At 43.7% G+C, this 23,340-nt stretch overlaps 1 protein-coding gene across 2 annotated transcripts in view; it reads left to right on the top strand.

Annotated features, from left to right (window-relative positions):
- Nucleotides 1–23,340, top strand: part of LOC125447733 (neuroblast differentiation-associated protein AHNAK-like) — a 68,129-nt gene that overhangs the window by 19,957 nt on the left and 24,832 nt on the right. For both annotated transcript variants that reach the window (XM_048522382.2, XM_048522381.2), the window contains exon 2: nucleotides 20,691–20,746. The gene's annotated coding sequence lies outside the window, so the exon portion shown is untranslated. The remainder of the gene's footprint in view (nucleotides 1–20,690; nucleotides 20,747–23,340) is intronic.

Here is a 23,340-nt window from a genome sequence, read left to right as displayed (position 1 = left end):
TAGGGGGATGAACAATGAGATTGAAAGAGACAAACACAGAAAGTGCTGGAGAAACTCAGCAGGTCAGATAGTATCTGTGGAGAGACAAACAGAGTGTATGTTTAGAGTCCAGATTGATTCTGATAGATGGAAAATGGGATGGATAGAGGGATGTATAGGAAACAAAGGTAATATGTTTATGCCTTGTGCCTTTTCTGATTTACCTGGAGGCTTGGGCAACCTATAGTTCCCCATTGTTTTCTCCATAGCGACACTTTGACCAATCAGAGTCATCCTGTTGTTCTGATCATTTGAAATGTGGTATTCTTGCATCTGTCCTGATGTGAGTACAAGACCAACTGCATCAGCAACATGTCCCATTCCTCAGCAATGTTAATGTTAAGTGGAAAATGCCTAGTTGTGAAGATGATATAAAAGAAACAAGTCATCATAAGTCATAATGTAGTTACAGACAATCAATCAAGTAACAACAAAGTATAAAATAACCCAAGGATTGCACAATTATTAACATCTACTGTCCAAATAATTGCAACACTACAAAATTTAAGTCTGCTTAATTTATAATTAATAGTCTACTGCATTTGTGTTTTATGGTAAAGATCATGTGTTATCTGGTTGTGTTCATTAAATTCTCATGATTTACGTGCTGTTTTTAAGTGTTATAAAGTGAAGAACTGGGCTGCATGTTAGTCTACTCTGTTTTGACCTTATTTGTAGAATGCCTGCTTAATTCCATCACACGTTTACTTCCTTTTGGCTGTGTCAAGAGATAGCGGCGAGGGGAGGTGGGTATATGAGTTTGATGGCCTGCCAGCCTGAACATCAATCATGGAAACAAAGCTTGTGAAGATCTAGACAATCATTGGCCCTTCCCTACTGCTCCCTGTCCCAACAATATTGAATGGAGGAAGTGATGTCGATAAAAGCAACAATGGCTGCTCAACGCAGCCAATAATTTCTTAAAATTTTTCTTTCGAATAGGGAAAGGAAACGGTGCTTCTTTTGTTTTGTTTGGGTTGAAATGAGTGACAAGGTGCATGGACTTGTAACTCCAGGAGCCATTAGAACATGTATAGCTGTGGAGGGGGAGGTTGTATTAGGAGGAAACATTGGACAGTCTGAGCTTTTATCCATTGGAGTTTAGAAGAGTAGGAGGAGATCTTATGGCAACAACATAACATCCTGAGAGGATTTGATGAATGGATACTGAAAGAATTATTCCCCCTATGGGACAGACTTGAAATAGGGAAAAGGTTGAAAAATGTTGAGTCTCTAATTTAAAATGGAGAAGAAGAGAATTTTTTTCTCTCATAGGCTCAAGAGTCTATGAAACTCTGTTCCCAGAGAGCAGTGGAGGAAGAATCAATGAACGTTTTTAAGGGAGAGGTGGATAGGTTGTTGACTAGCAAGTGAATCAAGGGTAGACAGGATTGTGGAGTTGAGGCCACATTCAGATTGGCCATGATGTTATAGAATGGTAGAAAAGACTTGAGGGACCGAATGGCCTACTGCTACTCCTAATTCATATGTTTGTATCCCCATAGAAGACCATAGTATTCACAGGGCCATCCTCAAATTGTGCCAGAGTTAGATCTGTATCTCTACTTCAGGTTACCGCAGAGGTATTGGAAAATAGTATGATAGAATCAGCCTGTCCCACCATTCAGTTAAATAATCGGTCATCTGTTACCGAATTACTTTTGCCCACTTTTGTTCCATACTCGTTAATATCCTTGCCTAGTAAAGTTCAGTTTTGAAATTTTGAACTACTTTGATTCCAAAAGGTGTTAGGCAGAGAGATTTCCTGATTCTCGTTTTTGGTATCATTCCAGTACAGGGGGTCCCTGACTTACAACCATCTGACTTACAGACACTTGTACTTATGAATGATTCCACACAATGGTGTCATTTAAAATATCTGACATTTGAACATTTCCTGTACTTATAAAGGGCTACTTTATATGGTCCTGCATTGTGTTCCAACTTGTGTACAAATCAATTTGCAAATGGACTCAAGGCTGTAACCTGTTTGCACCCTGGGGACTGCCTATAAATCGATTTTGTTCTTCTACATGCTTTTAATTATGTGAAGACTTGTACTGTACACAGTTCTCAACGTGCGATTTAAGCAAGGTCCAGACACAAAGGTTCTTCCTGCTGTACCAGGAGACAGAGCTGCACCTGTACTCCAGGTGCAGCTGTACCAGAGCCAGGGCTGTATGCGTACTCCAGGTGTAGCTGTACTGGAGCCAGGGCTGTATGCGTACTCCAGGTGTAGCTGTACCAGGGCCAGGGCTGTACCGGTACTCCAGGTGTAGCTGTCCCAGAGCCAGGACTGTACCCATACTCCAGGTGCAGCTGTTACAGAGCTAGGGCTGTGCCCGTACTCCAGGTGCAGCTGTTACAGAGCTAGGGCTGTGCCCGTACTCCAGGTGCAGCTGTAACAGAGCCAGGGCTGTGCCCGTACTCCGGGTGTAGCTGTACCAGAGCCAGGGCTATATCCGTACTCCGGGTGCAGCTGTACCAGAGCCAGGGCTGTACCTGTACTCCAGGTGCAGCTGCACCAGAGGTCAAATGTGCATTGTACACCAGGTGTAGCTGTACCAGAAATTAAATATCCCTTCCTAGTATTCTCACTTTCAGAATTCTGTCAGTGGTATTTCTGAGCCAGCTGCCGTGACACATTCCAGGGATCAGCAGGAATGTCAGCAGCGGTATCCAGTCTTAATGCCTGAAAAAAATCAAGTCCCAAATAACAATGGCTGACCTTTACTGAGGAGGGGATGTGGGCTCCGAATGCTGGCGTGTGGGATAGGCGTGAATAATTCACTCAACGCACAAGCCTGGGAGCTGAATAAAGCTCCTTCTTTCAGCTGATTGGCATACCCCATGGAATTCAGTTCCTCGTGTTTATGAGTGGGAGAGTGCTGCTTGGAGCACTCTGTAAATTCTTGAACTGTTTTAACTATAAGTATGAATGCGTATGGGGAATGAACAGGGAATGAGGCTAAACCAGATATTTGAACGAAAGTAAAACATGAGGCTGTTTAATCCTAACTCACACCAAGTATCATTCACCTTTCACCTCTACACTCTCTTACCCAGGTTGGCTTCTGATCAGGAAACATGATTATGAAATGATTATCCTTGTCAATCTCCAGCCCCGACAGCCCTCCAAGATCTCTGCGCTTCTCTAATTCTGGCCTGTTGCACATCCTCGCTCTGATTTTAGTCGCACTGCCATCAATGACTGTGCCTCCAGCTGCCTGGGGTCCAAGCTCTGGAATTCCCTGTCTAAAATCTCTCCACTTCTCTCTTAAGATGCTCCTTAAAGCAACCTCTTTGACCAAGCGTTTTGGTCAACTAACTAATGGTATTACCATATTTAACTCAGTGATGGTTTGGACTGGAACATTCCATGATTCCAGGCGTGGTGCAGTATGGTCCCTCATGGGTTTGATTCCACCCTGAGGGGACTGTCTGTGCGGAGTTTGCACATTCTCCCTGTGTCTGCGTGGATCTCTTCTGGGTTCTCTGGTTTCCTCCCACAGTCCAAAAATGTGCAGGTTAGGTGGATTGGCCATGCTAAACTGCTCATAGTGTTTAGGGATGTGCAAGATAGATGGGTAGACATGGGAAATACAGGATTACAGGGATGGGGTGGGTCTTGGTGAGATATTTTTCGGAGAGTTGGTGTGGACTTGATGGGCTGAATGGCCTGCTTCCACACTGTAGGGATTCTATGATTGATTCATCATGTACCATTAATGGAGGGACCTTTCTCTGTCTGACGATTGCTACTTTTTCTTGATTCAGTTTCTGAAAATCTTGTTTCCCTTTGGAGGGATTCTTGCTGCCATGACATGGGAGAGAGTTTGATGGGAACTCTGTCTGTAACTGAGGCACAAACTATCATCTCGTAGCCCAGACTGAATTCTCAATGCTTTGTGTGTCATTTCAGCCGTGGTGTAACTGTGTGGCAATAAGAATAGGATAATTTCTCTGCTTTGAATTCTATCCGTCTAGAAATTAAGCTCCATGCTTTGTAGGCTTCATTTAACGGTCTCATTAACCAAATGATTTATGTTTGTATTCTACCAGATCTGTCTCCCTTATCTAGTCACATAGAAATTTCCTAGCTGCATGGAAGCAAGAATTTTTTTGCAAATTGAATCCAGCCGTCACACTGCAAGAGAAAGTGATACCATTGACATCATTGAAGTGTGGCTGGAGCTGAAACCCAGTGTAAACCTTCCCCCATATCCGCAGTGCCATTGATGTCTAAAGAGCCCCCAAGAGCCTCACTCCACCCACTGCTTCACTTAGTGTCCTCAGTGCTCTGCTTCTTCCCTATACTTGACTTTTTTCTAAGTCCCCACTCTCCTTCCCTCTGCTGTGCCTGTTACCCCACTGGTCACCCCACTCTCCGAACTGTCCTGCCTCACACCCAGGGACAGTGACTAGCGAGCCAGCACAACAGGGAAGAGTGAGAGAGAAGCACATTAGGGATAGGGAGCAGGGTGAATATTTGTTGGGAGCACTGCTGTGAACGAATTACAGTCCCAGAATTTGAATTCATTTATCGTGGAAACAGACCATTTGGCCCATCAAGTCTGCAATGACCCTTCAAACAGCATCCCACCCAGAGCCATCCTCCTATCCTATCCCTGTAATTTCCAACGGCTAAACCACCCAGCCTGACATCCTGAGACACTCTGGGGCAATTTAGCATGGCCAATCCACCTAGCCTGGACATCTTTGGACTGTGGGAGGAAACTGGAGCACCTGGAGGAAACCCACGCAGACACGGGGAGAATGTGCAAACTCCACACAGACTGTCACCCGAGGGTGAAATTGAACCAGGGTCCCTTGTGCTGTGAGGTAGCAGTGCTAAGCACTGATGTACGATGAATTGCACATAATATAAGGATATAAGGAATAGGAGCCATTGGAGTAGGCCCATTTAGCCTGACCAACATTCATTATGATCATGGCTAATCTCGGACTTCATTTCCCTGTGCATTCCGCCTACCTGTGGATTTCCAGAGAGAGTAAAAATCTGTCTCATCCTTTGCTATATGCAACAATGGAGCATCCAAAGCCCCCGACCTATCAAGCTCCTTTGTAACGTTGTACGTTTCTCATTCTTGTAACCTCTGGAGGATCTAATTTGTTCAGCCTGTCATCATAGGTCATCCAAGAGGCCGATTTATTGAACCTTTGTTTTACTGCCTCCAGTGCAACATGATCATGGCTGATCTCCCTGCCTGTTACTTCTCTTTTGCATTAACTCCTGCTTGGCTACTTTTACCTACGGAGATACCTGTTTGTTTACTGAGGATAGAGAGGTCCATGCAGTTGAGAAGCTCGTCTGTACTGGTGCTCTCAAGCCAATCTCCAGTGCAGCCTCAGCCATGACAATCAAGATAGCCAAACCTGGAACTGCATCCTGGGCTGCTCTGCTTCTCCCAGGAGCTTTGGGCTCTCTCCATGTTCAATGGGAAAATGTTGAGATTTTGAAGGGTGGATAGATGAAACCAATTGTTAGGGATGTAGGGTAAACATTTGATGAGGTTGATGGTGATGAAATGAGAGGGCCATGGTTGATGCTGTGAAATGGAGATTTGAGGAAGAAGCTGGAGAGAAAGGAGAGGCTGTGAGACTAAAGTGTGTAAATCAAAGAAGCGCTGTGTAGGTAAATGCCAGACTAGCTGCCAGCTGAGCATTGTAGGACATTGACCTTGTGAGGCTTTAGGAGGCATTGAACTTTTTGCTGCACGGGGCCCACACTCATTGCACCACATTCCTCATTCTTGGGCACACTCATTATACCTGGGCATACTCATCACAGCACTTCATTACGCCTCAACATACTCGCCACACCTGGGCACAACACTTCACCATTTGTAGTTGCACCGGCATGGTGAGGTTGCTTGGCCCCGTCTTGCTGCCCCGAGTAAGGAAGACTACTCTGTTTCCTCAAAGCACTAATTATCCAAAGAGAGGTCTGTGAACTAGTGGAAGGGCCGAATGGATATGGGGATTGTAAATCTTCCATGTCTTCCATCCATACTGCTGGTCCTTCCTTCCAACTGGATTGTCCTGCCAGCTCGCCCTCCCTGACTGGTGGGACAGTAATTAAACCATTATGTTACCCACTGGAAAATAGCCTCCTGTTCCATTAGGGACCAAATGGAAGAGATTCTGCCCTTGTTTCCAAGGATTGTATGATTTCCTTACTCAAAATATGTAATTTATGATTTTTTTTTCTTTATTCACTTGTGAAATATGGGCATCGCTGTCTGGGCCTGCATTTATTGCCTGTCCCAAGTTGCCCTTGAGAAGATGGTGGTGAGCTACTTTCTTTGAACTACTGTATTCTTGTCAATTTTACCCCTGTGCTATAAAATGGTTAACATCTTCCTATACTTCTTCTCAGTCCTCCTCTAATTTAACCATTTTTTTTTCCAATTTGGTGTCATCTACAAATTTTGAAATTACACTTTCAATTCTGACGTCCAAATTGCTTACGTAAGTGATGAACGTAGGGGGCCATTGGCAGTAATGTCACTGGCCTGAAGCTAATGCTCTAATGTATGATCAAATCCCATCTTGGCAGATGGTGAAAGGGCTGGTCTGATGGTCACTAAACAAATGCTGATTTTCACTTTTTTTAAAAAAGCATCTAATTTCTTAATGTCCTTTGGGGAAGGAAATCAGCCACCCTCACCAGTCTGGCCTGCATGTGTCCATAGCCGCACCATGTGATTTACTCCTAACTGCCCTCTGGGCAATAGATGGTCATTGATACCCACATCCCGTACTCAAATAAAAACATACCCAATAGCGGTCCTATCGCTGATCCTAGTGGGCCATGACTCCTCATCATTTGCCTAATGTGAATAACTCTCCTTAACAGCTACTCTCTGAATGTTATTTTGTAGCTACCAGTTGCTATCTATTCTGCTATTTAGCATTTGTCTCTGTAGTATAAGACAGTTAGTACCTAAAAGCTCTGACTGACACCATGAAATTAGCTCCACACAGTGGGTTATAAAGATCTGCCCTGGGAAGAGCTAACCAACTGTTATCTGTGTCTGAAATAAAACAAAGAACTGCAAATGCTGAAGATCTAAAACAGAAGCTGCTGGAGAACTCAGCAGGTCGAACAGAGAAAACAGAATTAATGTTTAAAATCCAGCGAACCTTCTTCAGCACAAAAGACTTTTCAAGTATCTCAGGTGTAACAAGCTGGTAAGTGTTACATAAGAAACCTATTCCATTTATCAAGAACAGATATGGCTGGTGAAATTCAGCAGGTCTGCCAGCATCTAGAGGGAGAAAGCAGAGTCAATGCTTTGATTCTGATGAAGACTGACTTTGACCCTGACTAAACCAGTCTGATCTTGACTAACCCAGTCTGACCCTCACTCACCCAGTCTGGCGAAGGGTCACTAGACTCAAAACGTTAATTTTGCTTTCTTCCCAGTGATGCTGCCAGACCTGCTGAGTTTTGCCAGCAATTTCCATTTTTGTTTCAGAGCTCCAGCATTTGCAATTTTTTTGTTCTGTTTTACCATTTAGCAAGACTCAGCTGTCTTCTGCTAAAGACTTCAAGTGAGCATCAATCCCCACCTGGTATTGGTAACTTAGACTAACAGCAAGAAGAAGGATTGGTGGCAATAAATCTACTCCTCTGTCAGACCTGGGGAGGGCGGTGGGGGAGGTGGCGGATGGCGGAACAAGACCCAAGACAGCAGGGAATAGGGGTTCTGGAGCTATGTGGCCTCCAATGTTTCTTCTGAACTTGCAACTCCAAAATTTCAACTCATCACCCTTCCTCTTGTGGTCCTGACCTCCAATTTGAGAAACCCAGATAAAGTCGTTTGATAAAGTTCCAGGTATGTGTAAAATTCTGAGGACAAAACAGTGATATTCAATCAGAACCATTCAGTAAAAGAGCTTTTAAAATGTTAACTTCCTTTATTTCCTTCTGCATTCCCTCTGCTGGTACATATGTACAGTAACATTAAGTGGACAAGACGCACATTGCAAACTTAATGAACTGCAATAATGAATTTGTTTGCAAAGTCAAATCCTGTGGAACTAAAGGGACTGTGGGGCAGTGCAGATTTGAAATTGAACTAAAGATTCTGAAATACAGAAACAGAGTGCAGTGGAGAATCCAAGATAATAAAATGTGAGGCTGGATGAACACAGCAGGCACAGCAGCATCTCAGGACCACAAAAGCTGACGTTTCGGGCCTAGACCCTTCATCATCTGATGAAGGGTCTAGGCCCAAAACGTCAGCTTTTGTGCTCCTGAGATGCTGCTGGGCCTGCTGTGTTCATCCAGCCTCACATTTTATTATCTTGGATTCTCCAGCACCTGCAGTTCCCATTATCGCAGTGGAGAATCAGCATTTTTTGAATCAGACAGATGTATACAGTGGTGTTCCCAACCAGTTGGTATTTGGACCACTGCTAATGTCACAAAACTTGGAAAATAAGCAGCAAAAAGGGTTTCATAGAATCCCTACAGTGTGGAAGCAGGCCCTTCATCCCAACAAGTCCACACCAAACCTTGGAGCATCCCACCCAGATCCATCCCCCAATCTACATATCCCTGAACACTATAGGCAATTTAGCATGGCCAATTCACCTAACCTGCACATCTTTGGACTGTGGGAGGAAACCGGAGTATCTGGAGGAAACCCATGCAGGCATGGGGAGAATGTGCAAACTCCACACAGATGGTCACCTGAGGCTGGAATCAAACCTGGGTCCCTGGCGCTGTGAGGCAGCAGTGCTAACCACTGAGCTCCCTACTACCCTCTGGGTAGTAACAGACTTTAGATGGATATAGACCAGAAAAATGGGAAGGCTTGTCAAAAGTTTAATGTAGAGAAATGTGAGATGATGTATTTTCAGAGGAAGAATGAGGAGGGGCAATGCAAGCTCAATGGTGCTAGTTTAAAGGCTGTGCAGGAACAGAGAGACCAGGGGCCTCTAATACACAATAGGTCTGTGGTGGGACAAACTGAGACAACTACTTAAAAACACTTCAGAGACCCTTGCTTTAAAATAATAAAATAGAGTACAGAATTAAGAAAATTGTGCTGAAACTTTAGAACTCACTAGTTATGGCTTACTGAAGTAGTATTAAATTCTGGTCTCTTTAGGGAGGATGTCAAGACGTTGGAGAAGATGCAGAGGAGATTTAACAGAATGGAAATCAAGGATGAGGCAACTCCAGTTATATGCAAAGATATAAAAGCTCCAATTTGTTCTGTTTATTGGAGAGAAGAAGAAAAGATGATTAAATAGAAGGGTTCAAGTTCAAATGAGTAAACATTAAGAAATTTTTCTTAATGTCTGGAGGATCAATAAGAGAACAACAGAGATTTAAGATCAGAGAAGAGCTGAGAATAATATTTATGAGCTAGTTGTTCGAGAATAGATTCACTGAAAGGGGCAGGCTCAATAGTAACTATCCAACATAGAGTTAGGAATAACTCTACTTACACACATTAGTTCCTTAATTCTACTCTCATCAACAGAAATCTATTAATGTGTTTTGAAATTTTCAATGGACCCCCAGGCTCAAAACAATTTCTGAGGGAGAGTTTTCCAGATTATCCCTCCCCATTGCATGTAGAAGTGTTTCGTGATAGTATCCTGAAGTGGTCTCCGTCTTGGTTATGATTATGCCCCTTGGACTGAGTCTCATACTTATTGTCTACGTACCTCAGCAAATCTCCTAATAATTTTAAAATCCTCAATGCGATTTCCATAATGTTTATATTGCAAGGGAATACATGCCAAGCCTATGTGGCCTCTCCTCATGTTTTAACCCTTTAAGTTTCATTATAATTTTCCCTTTCTTTAGTTTCCTCTTAAACAGAGTGGCTACAAGAGCAGACCAGGGGCTCGGAATACTGCGGTGATTAACAGACCTTTTGAATCCCCAAAACCTGTCAACCTATACGGCACAATCAGGATGGGTGAGCTCCAACAACACTCAGGAAGCTCGACACCATGCAGGACAAAGCAGCCTGCTTGATTGATACCACATTCTCAAGCATCCAATCCATACATCATTAACACTCAGTAGCAGCAGTGTACCATCTACAAGATACACTGCAGAAATTCACTGATGATCCTTAGACAGCACCTTCAAACTCACAACAATTTCCATTCAGAAGGACAAGGGCACACATGGGAACACCACCACCTGCAAGTTCCCCTCCGAGCCACTCACCACCCCGACTTGGAAATATATCGCTGTCCCTTCACTGCCACTGGGTCAAAATCCTGATATTCCCTCCCAAATGGCATGTGGGTCAACCTTCAGTTCTGAGGCAGTTCAAGGTGGCAGCTCACCACCACCTTCTCAAGGGGCAATTAGGTACGGGTAATAAATGCTGGGCCTAGCCAGCTAGCGATGCCCATGTCCCACAAATTAATTTAAAAAAACGTGCTACCTTCTTTGAAATAAGGAATAAGGAAGATTTGCATCTGTATAACATCTTTCACCTCTTCAGATCTCCCCCAAAGTGCTTTATGCCAAGGATATACATTTGAATTGTTGGATACTCGCTGGGATAGGTGTTGGCACTGAATGGTCAAAACACAAAGGAATAGATCTTTCAAAGAGCTAGCAAAGGTGTAACATTTACCCCCAGTTGATTCCTGGGATGAAGTGTTTGTCTTATGAGGTTGAGCATGGTCAGATTGGAGCTTAGAAGTTTAACTAGTGAAGATTGAAGCGTAGAAGATCCTGAGGAACTTGACAGGGTGGATGCTGAGAGGATGTTCCCCCTCATGGAGGAGTCTCTAAAAATTGGGGTTTTCCCAAATAAGATGGAGATGAGAATTTTTTTTTCTCTCTCAAAGGGCCACTGATCTGTGAATTTGTCTTCCCCAGAGAGCCATGAAGGTGTGGTTATTGTATATTCAAGAATGAGTTAGACAGAAGTCTGATTGATGAGGGAGTGAATGGTTATGTGAGGGGGATGGCGGATAGGAAAGTGGATTTGAGAGAACAGTAAGAGTAGCCATGATGTTATTGAATGGTGGGCTAACATGAGGGGCTGAATGGCCTACTCCTGCTCCATTATCTCATGTTTGCCTTCCAGAAAGAACTAAATGATTTCCTTCTACAATGTAAGAGATCTTGATTCCATTTATTGCTCAATCAACACTAAAAAATGATTATCTACTCGTTTATGTAATTACTATGTGTGGAATCTTGCAATCTTTAAAATCACTAAAAGTTACCAAAGCAGGTGCAGCAAGCAGTTAATAAGGCATTTGGTATGTTGGCCATTATTGCAAGAGGATTTGAGGACACGAGTAAAGATGTTTTGCTCAACTGAACAGGACCACTGTGAGACCGAACCTGGAGTATTGTGTGATTGTTCTAGTCCCCTCGCCTCAGAAAGGGTGTAGGGCAGTGGATGTTCTCTAGGCCAATCCCTGGGCTGGTAGTGAGGAGACTTTGAGGAGATTGGGCCTGCATCCCCAAGAAATTTGAAGAATGAGAGATGACTGTATTCAAGGAGAAAGAATTCTTACATGATTTGACAAGGTAGTTCCAGAAGGATATTTCCCCTGCTGTGCTGGGGACAAGATCTAGAAACGGGGGCACAGTCTTAGAATGAAGGAGAGGTCATTTATGACTGAGATGACAAAGCTGAGTGTGACAGAGAATGAATTCCATGATTGGGTGAAAAGAGCAGGAAATACAGGCAGCAACTCATGATTACCCTATCAGAAAATTCAAAATCTGATAAACTGAGAGATTGGAGATAATAGGAACTGCAGATGCTGGAGAATCCAAGATAACAAGGTGTAGACCTGGATGAACACAGCAGGCCAACCAGCATCTTAGGAGCAGTAAAGCTGATATTTCAGGTCTAGACCCTTCAAGATTGCTAAGTTTTATATTCTTAGAACCCCTACAGTGTGAAAACAGGCCCTTTGGCCCAACAAGTCCATACCAACCCTCAGAGCATCCCACCCAGACCCCCCTATAACTCACACATCCCTGAACACTATAGGTAATTTAGCATAGTCAAACAACCTACCTAACACATCTTTGGATGCAGGAGGAAACTGCAGCATCCAGAGGAAACACACATACACAGGGAGAATGTGCAAACTCCACACAGATTGTCGCCCAAGGCTGTAATTGAACCCAGGTCCATGGTGCTGTGAGACTGCTGTGCTAACTACTGAGCCACCGTGCCACTCCATAAAACTCCCTAGTGTACCTGTTAAAAAAACAAGAACTGTGGCTGCTGGAAATCAGACACAAAACAGAAATTGCAAGAAAAACTCAGCATCTATGAGGAGAAATCAGAATTAACATTTGGGGTCCAGTCACCATTCTTCAATACAGATGTGAAGGTATATCTGTTTCTTTCAAGAAACTATTCCCCTGAACCCCTCAGTCTCTTTGTTCGACAACATTCCCCAGGGCCCATCCATTAACTCTATAAGTCCTGCCCTGATTTGCCTTACCAAAATGCGACACTTCACGTTTACTGCAATAAACACCATCTGCCTCTCCTCAGACCATTGACCCATCTGATCAACATACTACAGGAAAACCTTTCTCACTGTCTCCTGCATCACCAACTTTGGTTTCATTTACAAACTTACTAGCCATGCCTCCTGTATTCACATCCAAATCATTTATATAAATAACAAAAAACAGTGAACCCAGCACCAATCTTTACGGTACACTGCTGGCCACAGGCCTTCAGTCCAAAAAAACAACTGTCTACCACCGCCCTCTGTCGCCTACCATAGAGCTAATTTTGAATCCAATTAGCTCACTCCCACTGGATTCCATGTGATCTCACCTTGTTAACCAGTGTACCAAGCAGAATGTTGGCAATTGCCTTGCTGAAGTCCATATAAACAACAATTACTGCTCTGCCTTCGTCAATCTTCTTTGTCACTTTTTCAAAAAAAAGTCTATCAAGTTAGTGAAGCATGATTTCCCATGCACAAAGCCATGTTGACCATCCCTAATCAGTCCGTGCATTCTATATGTCATCTGTTCGTAAAGTTTAGAGTTCTATCTGCTCTATCAACAGCCTCTTAACCCCTCCTGCCATAGGAAGGACCCAAGATGGCAATGGTGTGGGATGCTCCAGCTGAGTACCTCTGCTCTGTCTGTTTATTTCACACTTCCATCTTTTTTACTTTTTTTGTTTTCATCTTTTGGTGTTTGTATCTCAGTGACTCATGTGAGGTCTTGGCCTGTTTGTGTGGCAGGTCGTAGCCTGGTCTCTCGGTAGCTCATGGCGGTTCTCGACCTGGTCTCTCGGCAGCTTGTGGTGGGTTTCAGCCTTCTCTCTCAGCAGGTCACGACAATGTCTTAGCCTGGTCTCTCGGCGGGTCTTGGCCTGGTCTCTCAGTGAAATTTTGGGGCCCGGTCTCTTGGGAGCTCGTGGCAGTATCTCAGCATGGTGTGTGAGTGGGTCCTGCCTGGGTATGTTCCTCAGGCCCTTGGGGGGAATCAGAGAGGTGGCAGCTTTAGGGGCAGCAGCAATGGCATCCTGGCCCAACGCAAAACGAGTGAACAATGAGGGAGGTCCCCTGGAATCTGCAGCAGTGTCAGGAACAGGCAGCTGAGTCTCCCAGAGATCAAGATAAGCAGAGGAGTCATAAAAGACTGTAGAACTTTTAACTTATTGCTTTATTTTCCTAATTTAAATTAAGAAAGCATTTAATGTTAACTATTACCTTATTTCTTTATTTTTCTGCTTATTCTATGAAATAATGTTTAACTTTATAACTCTGTTTCTCTTACCCCCTTAGTACCTACATTTCTTGTGCCTAGTTACCTAGGTGCCTACAATGGCGCTTTGTGCAGTGACAAAAAACACTGTTCACTGCACTTCTGTACTTCTGTACTCGAGTACACGTGACAATAAACTCCAAATCTAAATCTCTCCTGCCATATACAAGGCTTTGTGAACTTACAGCCCTCCCCCGCACTCCCTTCCCCCACGTCTATAGTAGAGACATGTCCTTCTTTGTGATAGAGGCAATACAGGTCTTTGTGTTGGGGGTGTACATGTCCTTGTGATAGAGGCTGCATGTCTGTGTGATGGAAGTGTACACAACCTTTTGTTGAGCTATACACATCCTTGCGATGGAGGTGTGCATGTCATTGTGGTGGACATATACATGTCCTGCTGATATAGGTGTTTATGTCCTTCCTTGTGGTAGAGGCAGAAGTGTACATGTCTCTGTGCTTGGGGTGTACATGTTCTTGTGATAGCGATGTGCATGACCTTGTGGTGGACATATACACAACTTTGTGGTAGAGGTGTGCATGACCTGGTGGTGGACATGTATACATCTTAGTGGTGGAAGTTAGCATTTCTTTGTGATGAAGTGTTCATGTCCTGTGATGGAGATGTCTGTATCTTTGTGGTGGGTGTGTACATGTCATGGTAATGTCATAGAAGTGTATATATCCTCCTTGTGGTGATAGCGTACAAACTACTTTGTTAGAAACAGACAGGGCCCAGTTGTGGAGTCATATCTGGGGTGTATCGGGCCCTTTGATGGTAGTGTAAAGTCCTTGCAATGGATTGGGAGAGGATCATGTGACAAAGGGGCATGGAGCTGTGTTGTAGAGATGCACCAGGTCATGTGATAGAGGGGTACAGTTGGAGGTCTGTGACACAGCAGCCGAAGAACTGAGACCCCAGAGTGAAGAAGATAAAGAACTCCTGGGCTCTGTTCTGGTCTGCAGCTGAGCACTGGACTGTGGGCTGCTCTCAGTACACAATCCAGCACACTCAAAAAATACCAAATATTTCTGAGTGGGCAGCAGAGTTTGCTGCAGTGAATCACTGCTTTGTGTTTGAACCTTTCTGTTGGACCGAGAGTTTTAAATAGCAAGGGATTTGTAAGGAGGTGAATCTGTTCTTGTTACACAGTCAGGCACAGAATCCTCCAAGGCCAACTCAGCCACTCTGGGAATTGGTGGGGCGGATTGGAAGCTGCTGACGTCGGCATGGTGGAATGTGAGGAGTGTTTGGTTCACCCTCGCTGTGCTATTGTTTATGTAGGCCCTGGAGAGGATGCAACATTAGAAAATAACCAATGGGATTCTGAGGGAAAGAATTGGTTTGAGGAACCCAGAGACATTGGCCGTTATACTTCCAATCCTTGATGGAATTTGGGCATTAGTGGAAAAAACAGCATTTATTTCTCAACCCCAATTGCCCTCAAACTGAGTGGCTTGCTAGGGCTATTTCAGGGGACAGTTTAAGAGTCAACCACTTTGCCAAATTAGATAAGGAATGTATTTCCTTCCTGCCTTTTAAACAGAGATGGGAAAGTAATTTTCTTCCTTGCAGTCACAGAATGATACAGCATGGAAACAGACCCTTCAGTCCAACAAGTCTTCACCAACCATGTTTCTAAACTAAACTCGTCCCACCTGCCTGCGCTTGTCCCATATCCCTCCAAACCTTTCCTCTTCATGAACTTATCTAAGTGTCTTCTAAATGTTGTAGCTGTACCTGCATCTCCATCATTTTCTCTGTTAGTTCATTCTACACACTAACCAATTTCTGTGTAAAGCAAGATAACAAAGTGTGGAGCTGGATGAACACAGCAGGCCAAGCAGCATCTCAGGAACACAAAAGCTGACGTTTCGGGCCTAGACCCTTCATCAGAGAATTCTGTGATGAAGGGTCTAGGCCCGAAACGTCAGCTTTTTCGCTCCTGAGATGCTGCTTGGCCTGCTGTGTTCATCCAGCTCCACACTTGTTATCTTGAATTCTCCAGCATCTGCAATTCCCATTATTTCTGTGTAAAGCAAGTTGACTCTCATGTCCTTTTTAAAACATTTTCATCTCACCTTGAAGATATACCCCCTGATTTTAAACTCACCCACCCTTGTCATTCACTTCATCTGTGCCCCTCATCATTTTATAAATCTTGATAATGTCACCCCTCAACCTCTTATGATGCAGTGAAAAAAGTCCCAACTTTTCCAGTCTATTTTTATATCTTGAACCCTCCATTCCCAGCAACATCCTGATCAATCTTTTCCGGACCCTCTCCAATTTAATAATATCCTTCCTATAACAGGGTGACCAGACCTGCACTCAATACTCTAGAAGAGGCCTCACCAACATCCTGTAAAACATCAACATGACATCCCAACTTCTATACTCAATGCACACACACTCCTATACACAATGTACACACACTCCTGTACTCAATGTACACACCACTCCTGTACTCAATGTACACACCACTCCTGTACTCAATGTACACACACACTCCTATATTCAATGCACACACCCTCATATACTCAATGTACACACACTCCTATACTCCATGGTTTGAGCAGTGAAGGCAAGCTGCTAAATGCCTTCTTAAACACCCTGTTGACCTTTGATGCAAATTTGAAAGAATTATGTACCTGAACCCCTTAGTCTCTTTGTTCTCCACTACTACCCAGAACCCATCTATTAATTGTATAAGTCCTGCCCTTGTTCGTATTACCAAAATGCAATACCTCACATTTATCCAAATTAAACTCCATCTTCCCCTCCTCAGCCCATTGGCTCAATTGATCAAGATCTCTTTGTAACCTTAGATAACCTTCTTCACTATCCACTACGCCACCAGTTTTGGTGTCATCTGCAAACTTACTAACATGCCTTCTATATTCTCATCCAAATCATTTATATAAATGACAAACAAAAGTGGACCCACTACTGGGGAACACCGCTGGTAACAGACCTCTAGTCTGGAAAACAACTCTCCACCACCACCCTCTGTCTCCTACCATAAAACCAACTTTGTATTCAATTGACAAGGATTGAGAATCTTTGGAATTCTCTTCCTCAAAGGCAGTGGATGCAGAATCTTTAAATGTCTTTAAGGCAGAAGTTGGTAGATTCTTAAATATCAAGGGGATGACAGATTATCAGGGGTATACAGGAATGTGGAGTTGAGATTAAAATCAGATGAGCCATGATCCGAGTGAATGGGATGCGCGCTCAAAGGGTTGAGTGGCCTGCTGTTGTTCATTGTTCTTACATTCATACTCTGTATTTGATAGTTTTGGACACACTGATCATATTTTGTCAGGATGTTGTGTTCTGTTGGTGACTTGGCCAATGCTACAATGGAGAAAACAGGATCTAGTCCAGCATATTGCACTGGAAACAATGGTTGGAACTGATTTGTATTTACAAGTGAACAGTGAGGCCTGAGTGAAATGTTCTCTTTCTAATTGTAAGATGTTTTGTTCAAGTGACTGGTCAGAAACTGTTCCCCATGGCAGAACATGCAGTAAATGGGGGTAAAAAAGACCAAGAACAGCGGATGCTGTAAATCAGGAACAAAAACAAAGTTGCTGGAAAAGCCCAGCAGGTCTGGCAGTATCTGTGAAGGAAAAAACAGAGTTAATGTTTCAGGTCCGGTGACCCTTCTTCAGTTCTGAGGAAGGATAAATGCGAAGTGATGCATTTTGGAAGGTTGAACTTAAATGCTGAATATAGGATTAAAGGCAGGATTCTCGGCAGTGTGGAGGAACAGCGGGTGTTCAAGTGCATAGCTCCCTCAAAGTTGCCACCCAAATGGATAAGGTTGTTAAGAAAGCGTATGGTGTTTTGGCTTTCATTAACAGGGGGATCAAGTTTAAGAGCCTCGAGGTTATGCTGCAGTTCTACAGAACCCTGGTGAGACCACACTTGGAATATTGTGTCCAGTTCTGGTCGCCCTATTATAGGAAAGATGTGGAGGCTTTGGAGAGGGTGCAGAGGAGGTTTACCAGGATGCTGCCTGGACTGGAGGGCTTGTCTTATGAGGAGAGGTTGACTGAGCTCGGCCTCCCATTTTATTATCTCGGACTTTTCTCTCTGGAGAGAAGGAGGAAGAGAGGTGACCTGATCGAGGTGTACAAGGTAATGAGAGGCATGGATAGAGTCGATAGCCAGAGACTTTTCCCCAGGGCAGGATTGACTGCCATGAGGGGTCATAGTTTTAAGGTGTTAGGAGGAAGGTATAGAGGAGAGGTCAGAGGGAGGTTCTTCGCCCAGAGAGTTGTGAGCGCATGGAATACTTTGCCAGTGGTAGTCGTGGAAGCGGAGTCATTCGTGACATTTAAGCGACTGCTGGACATGCAAATGGTCAGCAGTGAATTGAGGGGAATGTAGGTTAGGTTATTTTATTTTTGGATTAGGATTATTCCACGGCACAACATCGTGGGCCGAAGGGCCTGTACTGTGCTAAGTAAAACAGTTTACCATCAGGGCTCTGATTGCCATGGAACTCATTGGCTTGGTAAATGAAGATGGACTGCCATAGCCTGGTGTAGAGCTTCATCCCAAGAGCTGTGTTGGCCAAATATCCAATATAATTGTTATTTTGACTACAAGTGTGTTCAAGATGCACTTTGATGAACCAGCAGTAGAAGTGATGGGGTGTTGGGTGGAGTAGGGAATTGGGTTTTGGGAATGTAGAAATCTTTCTCAATAGGCAGGCGCTGCACTTGTAAAGCCTGATATGACAATTGCTCTTCTCAAGACTTTAAGAAACTCAGTAAGTTGTGAACATAGCCCAGTCCATCACACAAACCAGCCTTCCAACCATTGGCCCAAAACGTCAGCTTTTGTGCTCCTGAGATGCTGCTTGGCCTGCTGTGTTCATCCAGCTTCACACTTTGTTATCTTGGATTCTCTAGCATCTGCAGTTCCCATTATTTCTTCCATCCATTGGCTCCACCTATGCTTCCCACTGCCTTGGGAAAGCAACCAACATAATCAAAGACTCCTCCCACTCTAGTTATACTCTCTTCCACCCTTTTCCATCGGGCAGAAGATATAAAAGTTTGAATACACATACAAACAGACTCAAGAACAGCTTCTTCCACACTGTCATCAGACTTTTGAATGGACTCTCAAATGTCTCTCTCTCTGCACCTTCTCTGTGACTGTAATTATGTAGTCTGCACTCTGTTCTGCTACCCTGATGTGCTTTGTGTGTACGATCCGACTGTAGAGCATATAAAACAATACTTTTTACTGTATCTTGGTACATGTGACAACAATAAATCAAATCAATTACAAGCCTGTGATATCATGGAAGTGGTGAACCTGACTCAGCAATATTTGGCACTTTGTAAATAGAATAAAGCCATACCCAGTCTGCAGCCCAGTCTGTGACAAAACTAATGATAAGAAACCAGAGCTTTCTGAATATTTGGCACCAGGTTTGTGTCTCCATGTTTTAACTGAACATTATACCAATGGACAGCTTTTTTGGCTGCAGGTCAGGCTGGATATCACATCATTTTACATCTGACTGTTTCCAATGTCAGTGGAATCTTAGGCTTCATAAATCGGTGTAGCAAATTCAAGAGCAGAGAAATTGAAACTTCACCAAGTTCTCATTAAGTTACAATTGCAGTAATACATCCAGATCTGGCTGCCTCATCCTTGAGAGATGCAGAGGGCTTCTCAGAATAATTCCAGGAATTTATGAATTTAGGCTGGATGGCAGTGTACAAGATTATGACAGGCTTTGATAAGGTAGACAAATGAAAGATGTTGGTAGTCCCATGACTTGGGGTCACAAACATAAGATTTCAGGAAACAGTTGTGGAGGGATGTGAGGGAGAGATGGTAATTTCCCAAAATTCCCAGCCTACCAAGTGGTGTGAATGGAGAATACAATCAATTTCAGAAGGAAGTTGGACAGATACTTCAAGGACAGTCAGAGCTATAGGGATGAAGGCAGGAAGTGGGACTGTCTGGATTGTTCTACTGAGAACCATCAAATACTTGATAGACCAAATGGCCTCATTCTGAGATGCTATGATTCCAGAGTTGTATGTCTGTAGTAATTGGTGGGAGTGACATAAAAATCTGGTTGTGCACTTAGACTCTGCTATCAAATAAAATTATCTCTACTTAGATTTGAATAAATTCAATAATCAATCCTCCACTGTTTTCAGCGCAAGCATTCTACAGACAGACAACTCTCTGGAGACAAAAAAAATCCTCCTCACCTCAGGTTCTTAAAAGAGACCTTTTATTCTTAACTTGTGCCCCTGTGTTCCAGTCTCCCCCACAAAGGGAAACATCATTCTGGGGTCTAAGACACTGGATCTTTGATTTTAATTAAAATGTCCTCATTTTAATTCATTGTCTGTAACCTTGCTGATTAACAAGTCAATTCATTGGCTACCCACCAGCAGCCAGGCCATTCCTACCACTGGGAATACTCCTTACATCCTCTAGCAGTGGAGTTTCTCTCCCAACACCATTGTATCTTCCACCAGCCTTCCCACCCTCTATTGATACAAACCAGTAGGTAATATACAGCCACAGTATGGGCCAGTATAAGGATACTGTAAGTAAATGGACCCTGTATATTGATACCCTAACCATATGCACCTTGTATGTTAATATTCTGGCCATATAGACCCTCTGTAATGATGCTGTGATCATATGGACCCTGTGGAGTGTTTTAAATCCATTCATGGGATGTGGGTATCATTGGCTCGTTCAGCTTTATATTGCCCATCCCTAACTGTCTTTGAAATTGATATTCTGACCTTATGAGGCCTGAGAATCAGTTTATATTATTTCAGCTAGTTTTATTTGTTTCACATGTGACTGTTCTTTTAATTACAGATCTCCTGTGAATATCAGAGGATGGTCAACCTTCCACCATTTCTCGAATATTCTGCGTGAGTACGGGTTAATTAAATATCAGCGGATCCTATAACAGTGAATATTCCTCACCATCTTCTTCACTCTCTCCGGTTCGATTTTGACATCTGGATAAGTGCATAAGTAGGAAAGGTTTGGAAGGATATGGGCCAAGGGCAGGCAGGTGGGACTGGTTTAGTTTGGGAACCTGGTTGGCGTGGACTTGTTGGACCAAAGTGTCTGTTTCTATGCTGTATGACTCTATGACTGACTCAATAAATTTCTTCCATTAGGGTATGCATTGAAATAGAGACATAACCATGTACACATTGACACAAGATCTGACACACACTACACGCACACACACTACACACACATGCACGCGCATGTGCACACACACACATGCGCGCGCACAATGCACACACTACACGCACACACACATGCACGCGCACAATGCACACACTACACGCGCGCGCGCACAATGCACACACTACACGCACACACACTACATACACACACACACACACAAAACCTCATATGTGTACAGTATCAATAGTGCAGGAAAACTGTCCCAAGGCAGACTACAAAAGCAGTGTCTGTCAAAATGTAACACGAAGCCACATGAAAGGCTTTTACAGTTGAGGACCAAAAGCTTGAGCGAAGGAGTAGGTTATAAAGGAGGCATGTGGAGAGTTAGAATGGTTCAGTAAGAAAAATTCCAAAACTAATGGCCTTGTCAACTGTAGGAATGGCTGCCATTGTGTGGCACATGAGTTTTGGATTAGATCAAGTGTATTCGGGTGAAAGATGGCAAATCAGGAATAGTTCATTAAGGAGCCAACAAAGGAACTTTTGTCATTCAAGTGAGGTTTTTTTTCTGAATTTGATAGTTAACCAAACCTAAATTCACCAACTACATGTGGTGGGAATTGAATTCATGTCTCTGGATTATTAGCACAGTAACATACCGACTATCCTACATTACCTCTGGCCCTGTGCTTCTGAGCTGGAGAAAACGTTTGTATCTTCAACCCACAGGCCCTGCTTTTGGCTGAATGCGGTTAGACTCAGAATGTGTCTCCCTGGTACTAGCATGAGTGTGCCGCTCCAAATTGAGATGGCCAGCCTTTGATTGACTGGAATTCCATGAGATTTATGGCCTAGGTTTTACAACAAAGGAAGAGGTCATTTGGCCCATCATGCTTATGCCAGTGTCTGAACATATCCATAAGACCATAAGACATAGGAGTGGAAGTAAGGCCATTCGGCCCATCAAGTCCACTCCGCCATTTAAATCATGGCTGATGGGCATTTCAACACCACTTCCCTGCTCTCTCCCCGTAGCCCTTGATTCCTTTTGAGATGAAGAATTTGTCGATCTCTGCCTTGAAGGCATCCAAAGTCCCGGCCTCCAGTGCACTCTGGGGCAATGAATTCCACAAGCCCACCACTCTCTGGCTGAAGAAATGTCATCTCATTTCAGTTTTAAATTTACTCCCTCTAATTTTAAGGCTGTGCCCACGGGTCCTAGTCTCCCCGCCTAACGGAAACAACTTCCCAGCGTCCACCCCTTCTAAACCATACATTATCTTGTAAGTTTCTATTAGATCTCCCCTCAACCCTCTAAACTCTAATGAGTACAATCCCAGGATCCTTAGCCATTCACCATATGCTAAACCTACCTTTCCAGGGATCATCCGTGTGAATCTCCGCTGGACACGCTCCAGGGCTAGTATGTCCTTCCTGAGGTGTGGGGCCCCAAATTGGACACAGTATTCTACATGGGGCCTAACTAGAGCCTTATAAAGCCTCAGAAGCACATCGCTGCTTTTATATTCAACCGTCTTGAGATAAACGACAACATTACATTCACTTTCTTAATTACGGACTCTACCTGCAAGTTAACATTTAGAGAATCCTGGACCAACACTCCCAGATCCCTTTGCACTTCTGATTTGCGAATTTTCTCACTGTTTAGAAAATAGTCCATGCCTGTATTCTTTTTTCCAAAGTGCAAAACCTCACATTTACTCACATTGAATTTCATCAGCCATTTCCTGGACCACTCTCTTAAACTGTCTAAATCTTTCTGCAGCTTCCCCACCTCCTCAGTACTACCTGCCTCACCACCCATCTTCGTATCATCGGCAAACTTCGCCAGAATGCCTCCAGTCCCTTCATCCAGATCATTAATGTATAAAGTGAACAGCTACAGCCCCAACATGGAACCCTGTGGGACACCACTCGTCACCGGTTACCATTCCGAAAAAGAGCCTTTTATCCCAACTCTCTGCCTTCTGTCAGACAGCCAATCCTCAATCCAAGCCAGTAGCTCACCTCGAACACCATAGGCCCTCACCTTGCTCAGCAGCCTCCCGTGAGGCACCGTATCAAAGGCCTTTTGGAAGTCTAGATAGATAACATCTACTGGGTTTCCCTGGTCTAACATACTTGTTACCTCTTCAAAGAATCCTAACAGGTTTGTCAGGCACGACCTCCCCTTACTAAATTCATGCTGACTTGTTCTAATCTGACCCTGCACTTCCAGGAATTTAGAAATCTCATCCTTTACAATGGATTCTAGAATTTTACCAACTACCGAGGTTAGGCTAATCGGCCTATAATTTTCCAT

Source organism: Stegostoma tigrinum, chromosome 39 (genome assembly GCF_030684315.1).
Source record: "Stegostoma tigrinum isolate sSteTig4 chromosome 39, sSteTig4.hap1, whole genome shotgun sequence".
NCBI classification, from domain to species: domain Eukaryota; kingdom Metazoa; phylum Chordata; class Chondrichthyes; order Orectolobiformes; family Stegostomatidae; genus Stegostoma; species Stegostoma tigrinum.
This window is presented reverse-complemented; position numbering and strand designations above follow the sequence as displayed.